At 42.7% G+C, this 13,835-nt stretch overlaps 1 protein-coding gene across 1 annotated transcript in view; it reads left to right on the top strand.

Moving 5' to 3' along the window:
* Positions 1–1,876: 1,876 nt before the first annotated feature.
* Positions 1,877–13,835, top strand: part of NEXMIF (neurite extension and migration factor) — a 191,183-nt gene continuing 179,224 nt past the window's right edge. The window contains exon 1 of the mRNA XM_054472197.1: positions 1,877–2,449. The gene's annotated coding sequence lies outside the window, so the exon portion shown is untranslated. The remainder of the gene's footprint in view (positions 2,450–13,835) is intronic.

The raw sequence follows: 13,835 nt of genomic DNA, 5'->3' as shown, positions 1-13,835 counted from the left end.
GAAAACAACGTGCTTTCTGACAATGGAAAAAGAGCAATTCATTCTGGACATTGAGATCCAGCCAATAGATGGGTGGCATTTTACATGTTTAACCTTTTTTGTTTGTTTGTTTGTTTTTGCTTTTGAGAGCAGAGGCCAAACTTTGTCTTCTTATTTATTCCAGTGCCTGAAAGATGCAAATATATTTGCACAGTGTCTCACAAATACAAGATAAATAAGATACCATCCCTATCCTCAGGACACATATACCTAACTTCCTTGTGACTCGATTTTCTCATTTGTAAAATGGAGATAGTAAAATTGTGTTTGTTGTGAAGATTAAATAATTCATGTAAATTGCTTAGCACAGTATCTGGCACATAGTAAGGACCCAATAAGTATAATTACTTCAGGATGAGCTATTATTTATGGATGAGTTTCATAGATATAAAATGAGAAGGAGAAATAACAAGAGTGTTTCAAGCAAGTGGGATGACAGAAACAAAGGCACAGAGATGAGGAGTTGTAAAAGCCATACAGACACTTCATGGTCCACGAATGAAAGACCCATGGTAGAGTGCCTCAAACTTGGTAAAGTGACCCAGACCTTATTGTCAATGGGATATCTGGAACATTTATCTCCTGTACTTCGCCAGGGAAAAGAAAATATACTCCCACCTCTGTGCTGTTTCTGGGGAGGTGTTGTGTGACAGGTGATGGTGAGAAGTTGCATACATCAGATCTCAAAGCCTGAGCCCTTGTAGCAAAATGAGGCTGTAGCTGTGGCAGCAGAGAAATCCGAAATGGGGCCCTGCCTGACTGGAGAAGCTGTGCTTTGGCAATGATGTTGGAGCAAGTGCACACAAAGTAGCTACTTTTACCCCTTCCGTTCTAGTACCAACCTTTTCATCTCTTGCCTTGGCTCCTAGTGGTGACAAATCTCTCGAGGCTCAGGCCTCAATCTTGCACCCAGGGCTCCAGAAGTACTAAACGGTCCCTCCTGAGTTGCTCTCCAATTGTTTTGCTGTTTCCTGTTGAGTTCCCACGACGTCTGAAGGAAAATGACCACCTAAGAGATTTTTCAATGACAGCCATCAGGCAGATCTGTTTTCCTTCCTGGCCATATTCAGCTTCCCTTCTTTCCTTTATTCCCCAAACATCCCTCCCCAATTGTCTGCCTTCATCCAACCCTTCAAACAGGACCCACCTTCCTGGGGGCCCAGGCCCTTAAGAGTAGGTAAAGGTTGAATGGTTAGATGCTTGGTGGATGAAACCATTCAAATATTCTTCCCTAAACTTCACAGTGCCCCTCTCCGCACACACAACTGCCCTAAAAAGCATGGGAGAGTGGTGTCCGGTTGCGTGTCTGCCAGGTGAAGAACGCACCAGTGGCGTGGAGGACTGAAAGGGCAGCAGGAACGCGAGTGGGGGGCGGGGTGGGAATGGGAAGGGGGGTGCGCGCCCTTTATGACAGGTGGCCGCGCAGTGCGCGCTCCCGGGCGCCCGAGGGGAGGGAGGGACAGACGGACAGAGTTGGGGGGGCACATAAGGAAGGGACCATAGAGAGGGTAAGGAGAGCAGGAGGGAAAGGGAGAGCTGTGGTGGGGAAGAAGGGTAGAGGGGGGAAGGCGTCCAGCAAGAACAGCCGTGTTGGAGGAAACAATGGCAGGGGCAATAGCGATGGTGGCAGCAGAGGCGGCCCCACTCTGGGCACCTTTCTGAATGGGCAGAGACAGCTCCGGGAGAAGAGGGGACCAGGCAGTGCCTGCAGAGGCTCTGAGAAAAGCGGCAGAGGGAGGAGAAGAGGGAGGAGGAAGAGAAAGAGGAGGAGGAGTAGGAGGAGGAGGAGGAGGAAGGGGGAGGAGGGGGGACGAGGCAGGGGAAGAACCTGGGAAGGAAAACCAGTAGCATCAGCAGCAGCAGCAGCAGCCGCCGCCGCCACCGCCGCCACAGCAGTAGCATTAGCGGCAGTAGCAGCATTTAGCAATAGCTTTAACAGCTATAGCGACAGTAGCAGCCGCCCTCCTCTCTCCCTCTCGCGGACGGCCGCAGCCACCGCACAGAGCGGGCTCCAGGCGCCGAGCGCGCAGCCCGCTCGCTAGGTAGCTCCAGCCGGGGCGAGCCACAGTGTAAGCGAAGCACGGACCCTTGGAGCAGCCGGGCAGCCGCGGAAGCTCTGAGTTTCAGGGCCAGAGCCCGACAGCTCTGACTCCATCTAGCGCGGCGGCGGCGGAGCCTGAGGGAGCGAGCGAGGAGAGAGGCGCGTCCACCTGGCGGGCCCAGCGCATGGAGCTGAGGCAGAGGCGGCGGCGGCGGCGGCAGCAGTAGCAGTAGCAGCGGCGGTGGCGGCTAAGGCAGCTCGAACAGCTGCGGCGACGGCGACAGCCCAGCCTTGACTGCGACCGCGCTAGCTACAGCGCCTGCTGCCTGAGCCCGCCAGCGACGTGCGCCTCGGGAGTCGGCCTGTGAGGTGAGTACGAGCGCTGCCATACAGCTTCCTGGCCTTCTCGCCGGCTCCCCGGCTGGCTCGGGGTGGCGGCGGCAGGGGGGTGGAATGAACTGGGGTAAGTCGAGCTAGAAGAGAAGGAAGGGAAAACGGAAGGGAGGACGTCTGTGTGCGAATGTGTGTGCCTGTGTATGAGGGAGCGAGGCCGCTAGGGCGAGAGATCCCGGCTCGCCCTGACAGGCACTGCAATCTAGGAAAGGCCTCTGTGCTTGCGCCGTAGGAAGGGGGTTGTGGGGGGAGGGGAAGCGAGCGGACCGGAGCCGCCGCGCTTACACGCACACAGCCCGGCAGAGTGCCGCCTCCTTTCGGACTGGTGCAGGGTAGAGCCTGGCCAGGGAATGGGGCATGGGCATGGCACGCTTCGGCGAGAGCGGGAAAACCCACGCGGCGGCCGAGGCCGGGCGCTCGGACCAAGCCGCAAAGGTGCGAAGCCGGGCGGCCGTGGCGACCACAGAGCGCCCCCAGGACACGCGCCACTCGGCCGAGGCAGCGGACAGGTTTAAGTTGGGGGCCAGACCGAGCCTCGCCCAGCTCATCTCCTTTGCGGAAATTGGCTTGTGGCCCCTTCGCGCTCTCGGTGGCGGTCGAATTGACGCTTTTCTGTGTGGCTTCTGGCGCTTCTCTCTGCCGCGCCCCGCAGCACACGTCGGCTCGCGTCTTGTACACCCTGTAGGGCGGGAAGGCCGTGAGCCGGCGCGGGGAGCGGAGTCCCGCTCCGGGAAAGTGTGGAAACCGCGCTGCTGAGTTGGCGCCGTTCCGCTGAGGAATTCAGCGATTTCAGTATGACTGCTTCTGTCTGTCTGATTCGTGAGGGACCGAATCACCCGCGCAAGGTTTTCTGTCTTTTTCGAAGTTAAAAAAAAAAAAATTGGCATCCCCATTTCGACAACAGCACTCTTGATTTTTATCAAGCTTCTGGTTGCATTTTGGAATAAGTGGGTCTCATATTTTGCTTCTGGATTTTGGCTCCCAGCATATTGTTGAATGCTGTGCACAGCACTACATTTAGCTATGTGGCCTTTTTCTAATGTTGCATTTTCTAGACTGTTATCTGCAAAGACATGATTTGTGTTGTAGGGCTGGCAGGGCTGTTTTAAAAAAAAATGTCTAAAGCACTTTAATCCCGGTATTTGAATATATCCTTGGTTGTTTTTGGTGGAGGAGTTCCTGGAATATTTTGCTTGGTAAGAAAAGGTGCTGTAATGGTCTTCTCTGAACTCCTTACGACCATTTGTGTTTTGGGGGGGTGAATCTCCCTTACATCTTTTACATATGAGGTAACATATGACCAAACGTTTTATTTACAGCAGTGACGTTCTTATGGCTGAGGAGAATTTACACTTATTGAAAAAATATTTTTAGAAGGGAACAAAAAAGTCCTAAGTAACTGTCATTTTACATATTAACTGGGAAACCGGCTAATCAAATAAAACTGGCTGAGTGTCTGAAACTCTATCCCAGTGAAATATGTGGCTGTGAATATAATTAACCATCTGTCTAGTGAGCAATTTAAATTTGGGCTGGTACATTTTTATTACAGTGTCTAATTTCTGGAAGACATACATTTTACCCAGCAGTAACAACAAAAACGTATTTGCTTACTAGGTCAAAAATTTACTTGTGTGGTGGTGGTATTTCCCTTTCCTCCTCCATGTCTTTCATAGTCCCCACACTGCGTAACCTGGGAGGTCAAAAATGAGCTTCTTGTTTTTGCAAATAGCGTATTTACAATAGAGGAACCGAAACTAGCCCTGGTGGCTAGTGATTAGACATTTTTGTCTCTTAGAAATACTTTCCAATGTTTCACCTCCCCGAAAATCTAGATAGATTGCATGCATGCTAGTTAAAAAATATAATTTTTTGGTGCACATGGGGTAGGGTGATTGAACAAAATTTGTGAGACTTGAAATTTCTCTATTTACTTTCTCTTATTCTGATGAATTCTCTACCTGGCTCTCCCAACTGGCCCCCCCTGACATACTCATACAAAAACACATGCTTTTTTGCTTTTAGACAGTTTTTAAGGTTAACAGCATTCAGATCTGTGATTTTAACAATATACTGATAAACTGCTTTTTTTTGGTAAATCATAAGTGTAAAATATCATGACATAAAAATACATTGTACATATATTTAAAGTTTTCCCTATGGTGTGATTTTAGCCAGAAATTTATTACTAGGAAAAAAGAGGGATAGAGTTTGAGTAGAGATGAAATGGCTCCGGGAAGATTAGATTTGAGAGACCTTCACCAAATAGCCATTGTTAACATAACATAATTTAAATGAACCACGGATTGATTGTACAGTAAGCTAGAGAAAGTCATTTAAAGGAAAATACTTTTAAAGCAAATATTTGCCTAAATAACAGCTCTGATAAATTGGTAACAATTATGTAAGTACATGGCAGAATTTGACATATGTCAAGTCTGTTAAATAAATCAACCTGTTCAGTGAATAAATCTTTGATGCATCAGTGCTTTTTCACACACACACACACACACACACACACCCGTAACACTCTGTTGCCAAAGTCAAACAACTGCAGTACTGCTTTCTGTTTTACTTCAAATCTGTCTCTTTTCCCTCTTTTTCTTTTTTCCACAATCTTCTGATTACCTGTAAGCTACCTGGTGAGCAGAGAGAACTAAAGGTGCGGTGGTGTTGCCTGTGTTTAGGAGGTGGGAGAAAGATGAGAAAAGTGCTAAGTGTTGGAGCACACAAAGATGGGTTCATGGATCCCGGACACGGTCACTATGGAGATCCTGGTCTCACGGACCATCATAGTGTATTTGCATAGGAGAAGGACTGGCCTATCCAGAGAAGCATTGGTTGCAGTTTCTCTGTTCCTAAATCCAGTTCTAGTAAAAAATATTTTTTCTTCTGTGTATCCCTTAGTAAGGGGAGAAAAATAGATTCTAAATGGCATTCGACTGTTACATTATCTTTAAGCTTTTATCTGATGGCACATATATAAGTGTTCCTGGTAGGAGTAAGCAAAAGGAGAAAAGGGCCAAAGTGGATGAAAGGGAAGGGGAATGATTGACTAAGGAGTAGGTCATTTGGCTTCCTTGTTTTTCCCATCTTAAGACATTTTTGGTTTGGACATTTTTCATTTTTTCTTTTCATTTTTTTTTTCTTTTACTTCCTCTGAAAAGTTGGCCACCAGCTCCCTAAGGGACAGTTTCTCCACCAGAGCACCTTTTCAAACCCAAGGTCATAGGGTCAGACACAAAGCACTTGTTACATTCTCTATGGCACTTCTCCAGGGCTGCTTGAAAACAAAACAAAGAATATATACACCTACTACGTACCCATAAAAATTAGAAAAAAAAAAAAAAAAAAAAAAAAAACAAAGAGCACCAGACAAGATTGCATCACTTGGAGCTACCTTTAAGTTCACACCTTTTCTCTTGCCCAGAAAATTTCTTTTTAGGCAGAGGTGAACATTCGTGTCTTCTCAAACAACAGTGGCTCTGTTTGTAAGTACATCACAACCTTGGGGAAATCTGGTCTCAGGTGTCGTCAGCTGGGAAAGTGGAGGGTTGGGGAAAGCTGCCTTTTAGTGATGATAGGGTCTTTTATGGGCCAGCTACAGGTAGGCGTGAGGACCTTCATTGTCTCTGTTCCCTTCAGTCCCTCATTGCCCACAGTGATTCACAGGCCTCTGCTAGGGAATGTGATCATTTTGGTCTTTTTCTGTAGGTAAGCACTATGATCTGATTTCTTTCCCTACCATCTTCTCTGGTGGAAAAGAAGCTGAAGTCTTCATGACCAACTATTAATACTATGTACACAATTATTACTTTTCCAAAGAGCACTTCAATATGTCATCTTATTTATCCCCAGTGTGATAATTTTGATGTAAACAATTATCTACTGTTTTCTCTAGCACCCTCAAGCCCCATTAAAAAAATTTTCAGCGTCTCACCCTCAGTAGCCCATTTTAAGTGTTATACCACCAGCTTAAACAAGAAGCTCCTCCTGATATTTACTCTGAAGGGATTTAGAGGTTTGAGACCAAGATTAATTATACCTTGGGCCTGAGTGCTAAAGTAGTGCCAAGTCATCCTCTGTCAAGAACAGGTGTAGAGATTCATTTTATTTGGGGGAAGTTAAAACATTTCCTCTATGAAGGACTATAAGTAGAGTGACCATATGTTGTGGTTTATGCCTGTTGCTCCAGCATACTTATTTTACCCTCAAAAATGTCCCAGTTTGGAAAAGAATTTTGTGATCACCTTACTGTAAGCCACCTTTGAAATAAACCATGATTCTCAATTTGGGGAGGTGATTATATTTGCAAAACTTGAGGGGATAATGAGCTTTGGAGACATTACAGTCCCCTAACCCAGCTCAACCTATCTTTTTCCTAGCTAAGAGATCTTTCTGGAGAAGAACCCCTGAAATGATTCAGGGTTTCGGCTCAACAGAATTGGATTATTGGCTCCAAAGGCATCTCTCCAAAATGCCTGTTTGTATTTGCACATACACATGCACATAAAGAGGTGATGTCTGCATGCTAGAAAATGGCTGCTCTAACTTTCATGAAAGACTGGTAAGAATTAATAAGTTTAAAGTTTATCAGGAGAAACTTAGGTTTAGAAGCAACATCCTGACCATGGTATTTGTGAGATACAAGGGCATAGCACCAAGAGAGGTGTTAATTCTTTTCAGAATAGGTTTGAGAAGTGCACAGGCAACTTTCTGTTTCAAATAGTTTGTATGTGGTCATTACTCTTATGTATATAGTTTTTCAATTTGCCTTTTCCATAATGGACACGATGATCTTTTCAACTACCTCTCAGTCCTCCCAGTATCCATGATTGGCTTTCATCGATCTAGGGCAGGAGTTAAAAGAAACTATGGCCCACAGGCCAAATCTGGCCTGCCATGGAAAAAGAAATAATGCAGACAAGAAAAAAAAATTGGAGCCATTTAGAGTTGCTTCTGCAAACATTTTCAAGCTTCCTCTTCTTAATTGAGCTTCATTTAGTTCAATGTTAGAATGAGTCCACATTTCATGATTATATTTCAGCTCATATCTAGTGTTTGGAGATTGTCCAGAGCCTGGTAGAGTGGCAGGGGGTGACCCGAAAAGTGAAATCCACAAATGGATTTTTTTGTTTGAGTCAAAATGTCAATAGCTATTTTTTCTTTCCTGCCTAGGTGAGTAATCCAAATTTTGTTGTGCCACTAAATTCTTTGTGCCTTCCTCCCCAATATTTGTCATGTTATTCCAGACATGAATGTGATTTATTAACCCAGAGACTAGATCTCAGCAAATTGCTTGAATAGGAACATGCTTTGTCTTTAGTTACTAAATAACTGGAACACATCCTGAAGATGTGCTGTTTTACTAAGTATGGAAGGAGAAAAAGTGGGCCATCACCATCTAGCCAATAGTCCCTAACCTTGGCATGAACCCCTGTGAAAATTCAGTGAATGCCAAGGATACTCTCTTCAGAAAAGTGCATATTTACACATATAACACTTGCATACATTTTCAGGAAGTCCAGCCATATATTGTGAGTATAAACCTCTGTACTAGCCTTTCCCTAGCTGTTACAGAATTCTTGTTATATGGCTGTCATGGTCATGATAGCTTGAAATGGAAGCCATTAAATGTCTCTCTCAAAAAACATGTTATTAGTATATTTATGGGCCACATCCCTCAGCTACTGTACAAGTATTTTTCTGATTAGCCTTCACAGACATTTTTTTATTATGAAGAAGAGCCACTTAGCACTCACTTTTACATTACTATTCTCACCAAAAACAAGTCAAGACTAGTTTCCCCAAGTTATTGACTTGTCAACTCTCTGATTCTTCAAAATGCCTGTTCAGCTTTCACACACCCCACACACAAGTTCATCATTAATATGTAAAATATATTCCATAAAAGCTCACTCACATTTCATCTGCCTCTACCTCTCTCTGTTTCATCTGTTTCTCTCTATATATTTCTCTTAGCCAAGGTTCTGACAAATATGGGGAACTCTTTCTAGCACCAATCATTAGGTATGGTGATGGAGTCAGAGAGGGAGATGGTGTCTAGATACCTTCATGGGGACCTTGAGACACATGAGCCTTTTGGAGTATTAGACATCTTGGAGAGAGTTAATGTATTTCATCCTGGATATCTAACATCATATATTAAAGGCAAAGCTCCTTAAGCTCTGCAAACACAAATATATGCCACATCTGCGCCTTGCAGTTGGGATGGTAGTAATAGGTGGTATATTAGTCTGTTCTCATACTGCTATAAAGAAATAACTGAAACTAGGTAATTTACAAAGAAAAGAGGTTTAATTGGCTCATGGTCCCACAGGCTGTACAAGAAGCATGGCTGGGGAGCCTTCAGGAAACTTTCAATTATGGCAGAAGTGGAAGCAGGCATGTCTTACATGGCCAGAGCAGGAGGAAGAGACCAAAGGAGGCAGTGCTCCACACTTTTAAACAACCAGAGCTCATGAGAACTCACTCACTATCATGAGAACAGCAAGGGGGAAATCTGCCCCCCATGACCCACCTACCTCCCACCAGGCCTGTCCTCCAACACTGGGGATTACAATTCAACATGGGATTTGGGCAGGGACACAAATCCAAACCATATCAAGTGGTATTCAGATTCATGAATAAATGCTTATTGCTTCTTGTCTTGGTAGATTAGAATACTGCAGAGCATGTGGGTTAATAGAACCCTAAGACTGGAGGGGTCCATTAATGATAATTACTGATTCAATTCAGCAAACACTTATTGAACATCTACTCTGTGCTAAGCCCTGAGATATTGGAGACAGATAAAAGAATAAAATGAATTTTTCTGTCTCACAGGGAATTAGCTTTGCTCCTGGCTGGGTCTTTTTACCATCTGCATGAATTTACCCCACTATTTTCCTAATTCAATGCATTCTTCTATTGTTTCTATGTTCTACCCCTTGGTAAATGTCTTAGTCTGTTTCCTGTTGCTTATAATGGAATGCCTGAAACTGAGTAATTTATAAAGAAAGGGAATTTATTTCTTAAGTTATGGAGGCTGAAAAGTTCAAGGTAGAGGGGCTGCATCTGGTGAGGGCCTTGTTGCTGGTAAATTCTCTGTAGGGCCCTGAAGCAGTACCATGGCATCACATGGCAAGGGGGCTGAATGTGCTAGCTCAGGTCTCTCTCTTCCTCTTCTTATAAAGCCACCAGTCCCACTCCCGTGATAACCCATTTATCCATTAACCTATTAATCCATTAATCCATAAATGGATTAATCCATTCACCTTTTAAAGGCTCCACATCTCAATACTGCCACATCAGGGATTAAATTTCAAAATGAGTTTTGGAGGAGACAAATCAAACCACAGGGAGTTTCTTGGCAAATAGGTATCTCTAGCTGGGTTGAGACAAGATTTCCAACCCCTATGGCACAAATGCTTCTTTTCTTATCCCTGCATTAGTTTAGCAGGCCCCATTTAATAGAGAATAATGTGATTGTTTCCCTGTGATTCTGAGGCAACATTTCTATCACTGCTATCATTGGTGATGTGGAATTGCAAATATCATTAGTCATGATGTATTGACTACTGCCTTAAAATTATAGTATGGAGTTGTTGATTCTGACTAATGAATTGAATGTACTCTGCAAAAAGCCAGCTGTCCATCTTTGAGTGGGTTGGTTTTTAACCCCTATTTGGTAGCTTTAGCAGTTTTCTACTATGGTTGCTGTAACAAATTTCCAAAATCTTAGTGGTTTAAAACAACAAATTTATATTTCTACAGTTTTGAAGGTCAGAGATTAAGTGTCTGAACTAGGCATTGGCTAGGCTATAATCAAGGTGTAGGCAGGGCTATATTTCTTTCTGGGGTCTCTGGGTGGAGACTCCATTTTCTTGCTTTTCTGGCTTCTAGGGGCTGCTGGAAGTTTTTAGCTCATGGTCCCCTTCCATATTCAAGCCAGAGATGGGAGATTGTTTCCTCACACTGCATCATTTAAATCTTGCTTCCATCATTACATTTCCTTCTCTGACTCTCACTCTTCTACCTCCCTCTTCTGTTTATAATGACCCCTCTACTTATATTTGGTCTATCTGGATGGATAATCTGGGATAATATTTCCATCCCAAGATTTGTTAATTTTCAACCATAATTCTATCTGCAATTTTAATTCCTCTTGTGCCATGTAACCTAACATATTCACAGGTTCTAGGAGTAGGATGTGAACATCTTTGGAAGGCCGTTATTCTGCCTACCACAGTGACTTGACTTTTTTGTTGTTACTTTTTATTTTGGAATAATTATAGATTCATTGGAAGTTGCAAGGACAGAGAGGCCCTGTGTATCCTTCTCCCAATGCCCCAGTGGTTACATTTTGCATAATAGTTGTGTGTAGTTCTGTATCACTTTATCACATGTGTATATTTGTGTTTTTTATTTACTTTTAGTTTTGTAGAAACATGGTTTTACTGTGTTGCCCAGGCTGATCTTGAACTCCTGGACTCAAGAAATCCTCCTGCCTTGGCCTCCCAAATTGCTTGGATTACAGGTGTAAGCCACCGTGCCCAGCCAGCACACATGTATATTTGTGTATCCACCATCACAATCAAGATAAAATATTATTTCATCACTGCTAGAGATCTCTTTTGTGCTACACCTTTATAGTCTTTGTAGTCACATTCACCCCCACTCCTTTGCCATATCAAACTCCTTGCAATAACCAATTATATTTTCCATATCTGAAGTTTTATCATTTCAAGATTTTTATATAAATGGAATCATTGAGTATGTGACTTTTGGGGGTTGGCTTTTTTCACTCAGCATAATGCCCTGAGATCTATTCCAGTTGTTTTGGGCATTAACAACTCATTTCTTTTTACTGTTGAACAGTATTACATGGTATTAGTGTATCACGGTTTATTTAATCATTCACCTGTAGGGAGAAATTTTGGTTGTCTGGAGTTTTTGGTTATTACAAATAAAACTGCTATGAACATTAGCATACAGGTGCTTTTTGTTTGTTTGGTTGGTTGGTTTTGTTTGTTTGTTTGTTTGTTTGAGTGGGGCGGAGACTTTCTCTGTTGCCCAGTCTGGAATGCAGTGGCACGATCTCGGCCCACTGCAATCTCCACCTCCCAGGTTCAAGTAGTTCTCCTACCTCAGCCTCCTGAGTACCTGGGACTACAGGCGCATGTCACCATGCCTGGCTAATTTTTCTAATTTTTGTATTTTTAGTAGAGACGGGTTTCACCATGTTGGCCAGGTTGGTCTTAAACTCCTGACCTCAAGTGATCCACCTGCCTTAGCCTCTGATTACAGAGTCGGAATTACAGTGCTGGGATTACAGGCATGAGCCACTGCACCTGGCCTAGGGTTTTTTTGTGAACATAAGTTTTCATTTCTCTGGGAAAAGCTCCCAGGAGCGCAATTGCTGCATTGTATGGTAAATGTATGTTTTAGTTTTTTAAACTAAAAACTGATTTTGCAGTTTTTTTAGAAACTGAAAATCTGTTTTCCAAAGTGTCTGTAAGTACATAACTTATTATAGTCTACTAGTATCAACATTTTACCTGTTTGAGTAAATTATAGAAACCTTACTCCTCTTTAAGTTCCTTTAACCTTCCCCACTTATAATTGCCTTACTTTCTCTATATATATCTAGAACTACATTAGACAATGCTACAATTTTTGCTTCAACCCTCAAGCATAATTGAGAAACCCAATGGGAGAAGCAAAGTCAATTATATTTACCCTTTTACTCTTTCTGTTGTTGTTTGTTTCTTTCTGAGGTTTCTAGATTTCTTCTTTTATATATTTTTTTCTGTTAGAGATCTTCCTTTACTATTCTTTTAATGCAGGTTTGCTAGCAACAAATTATCTTAGTTTTCCTTCTTCTAAGAATTTATTGATTTCCCATTCATTCCTAAAGGATATTTTCACCTGATGTAGAAATCCTGGTTGACAGGTTGTTGTTGTTTCCTGAAAGCATTTGAAAAATGTTGTGCCATTTCTTTCTGGTCTTCATGGGTTCTGATGAGAAATCTGCTTTCATTTGAATTGTTTTACACTTGTAGTTAAGGTGTCATTTCTCTCTTGCTGCTTTTAAGGTTTTTTTTTTTTTCTTTAGTCTTTAGAAGTTTGACTATGATGTGCCTTGGCAAAATTTCTTTGGGTTCATCTGGTTTGGTATATGCTAAGCTTCTTATGTCTGCAGGTTTATGTCTTTTGCCAAGTTTTGGAAGTTTTCAAGTATTATTCCTTCAAATAATGTTTCTTTCCTGTCTTCTATTCTTCATGGTTTCTTCTGATGACAGAAAACTTAGATCTTGTTTTTGTAGTTCTACAGGTCCCCGAGGCCTGTTCATTTTTCTCAGTCTATTTTTTCTCTGTTGTTCAGACTAGATAGTTTCTATCATTATATCTTCAAGGTAAGTGATTCTTTTCTCCATCTTCTTCATTCTGTTGTAGAGACCATACATTGAGTTTTTTATGTTTTGATTATTATATTTATGAGACTTTCTATTTTTCATTTGTTTCAAGAGTGTTTCTAATTACTTATTGAAACATTTTTGTGATGGCTGGTTTAAAATCTTTGTCAGATAATTCTAATATCTCTTTCATCCTGGTTTTGCCACCTATTGATTGCCTTTTTTCATTCAGTTTGAGATCTTTCTGGTCATTGGTATGATAAGTGATTTTTATAGAAATATATACATTTTGTGGTATGTCATGAGACTTTGGATCTTATTTAAACTTTCTGTTTTATCTGTTCTCTGGCACTGCTCTAGCTCCAGGAGCTCCAATTCCTGGAGAAGGGAGTTGCTGTCTTGTTACTGCCAGATGGTAGTAGAAGTCTGCTTGCTTGTTGACAGTTGGAGGGCAGGACTTCTCGTTATTGCTTGTTAGGGGTTGGAATTCAGCCACATTTCAAGTGCTTGGTAGCCATGTATGGTTAGTGGCTACCATATTGGATAACATATATGTAGAGCATTTCTATCCTGCTCTAGGAAGACTGAGGTTGGGGGAGGGAGCAGTAAAGGAGCTTGGCACTACAGGAATTGGGGTTTGGGAAAACTGTGGCACAGATGGAATAAGACAAGGATCTAGTTATTGGATCTGAGGTCCATGGCTAGGGTTTGGTTCCAAAACCTGAGGTGCTGTGAGTTCTATCTAGAGAAATATGGGCACAGAGAACTCATCTGGTTAATATGGATCCAGTAGGGCACAGTTAGTATCCATAGTATTAACTAAGTTTTGTCCTCTCAGCCATTGTAAAAGACATGGCGTGGCATGCTGCAGATCCTAGTACCACCCTATTTGAGTAGAGGGAAAGTCTTCCCTATTAGATGGCAGTTAGTTTGCTTATTTGTAG

This window comes from Pongo pygmaeus, chromosome X, assembly GCF_028885625.2.
Source record: "Pongo pygmaeus isolate AG05252 chromosome X, NHGRI_mPonPyg2-v2.0_pri, whole genome shotgun sequence".
Taxonomy (NCBI): domain Eukaryota; kingdom Metazoa; phylum Chordata; class Mammalia; order Primates; family Hominidae; genus Pongo; species Pongo pygmaeus.
The sequence above is the reverse complement of the archived record's forward strand: the minus strand, read 5'-3'. Positions and strand labels throughout refer to the sequence as shown.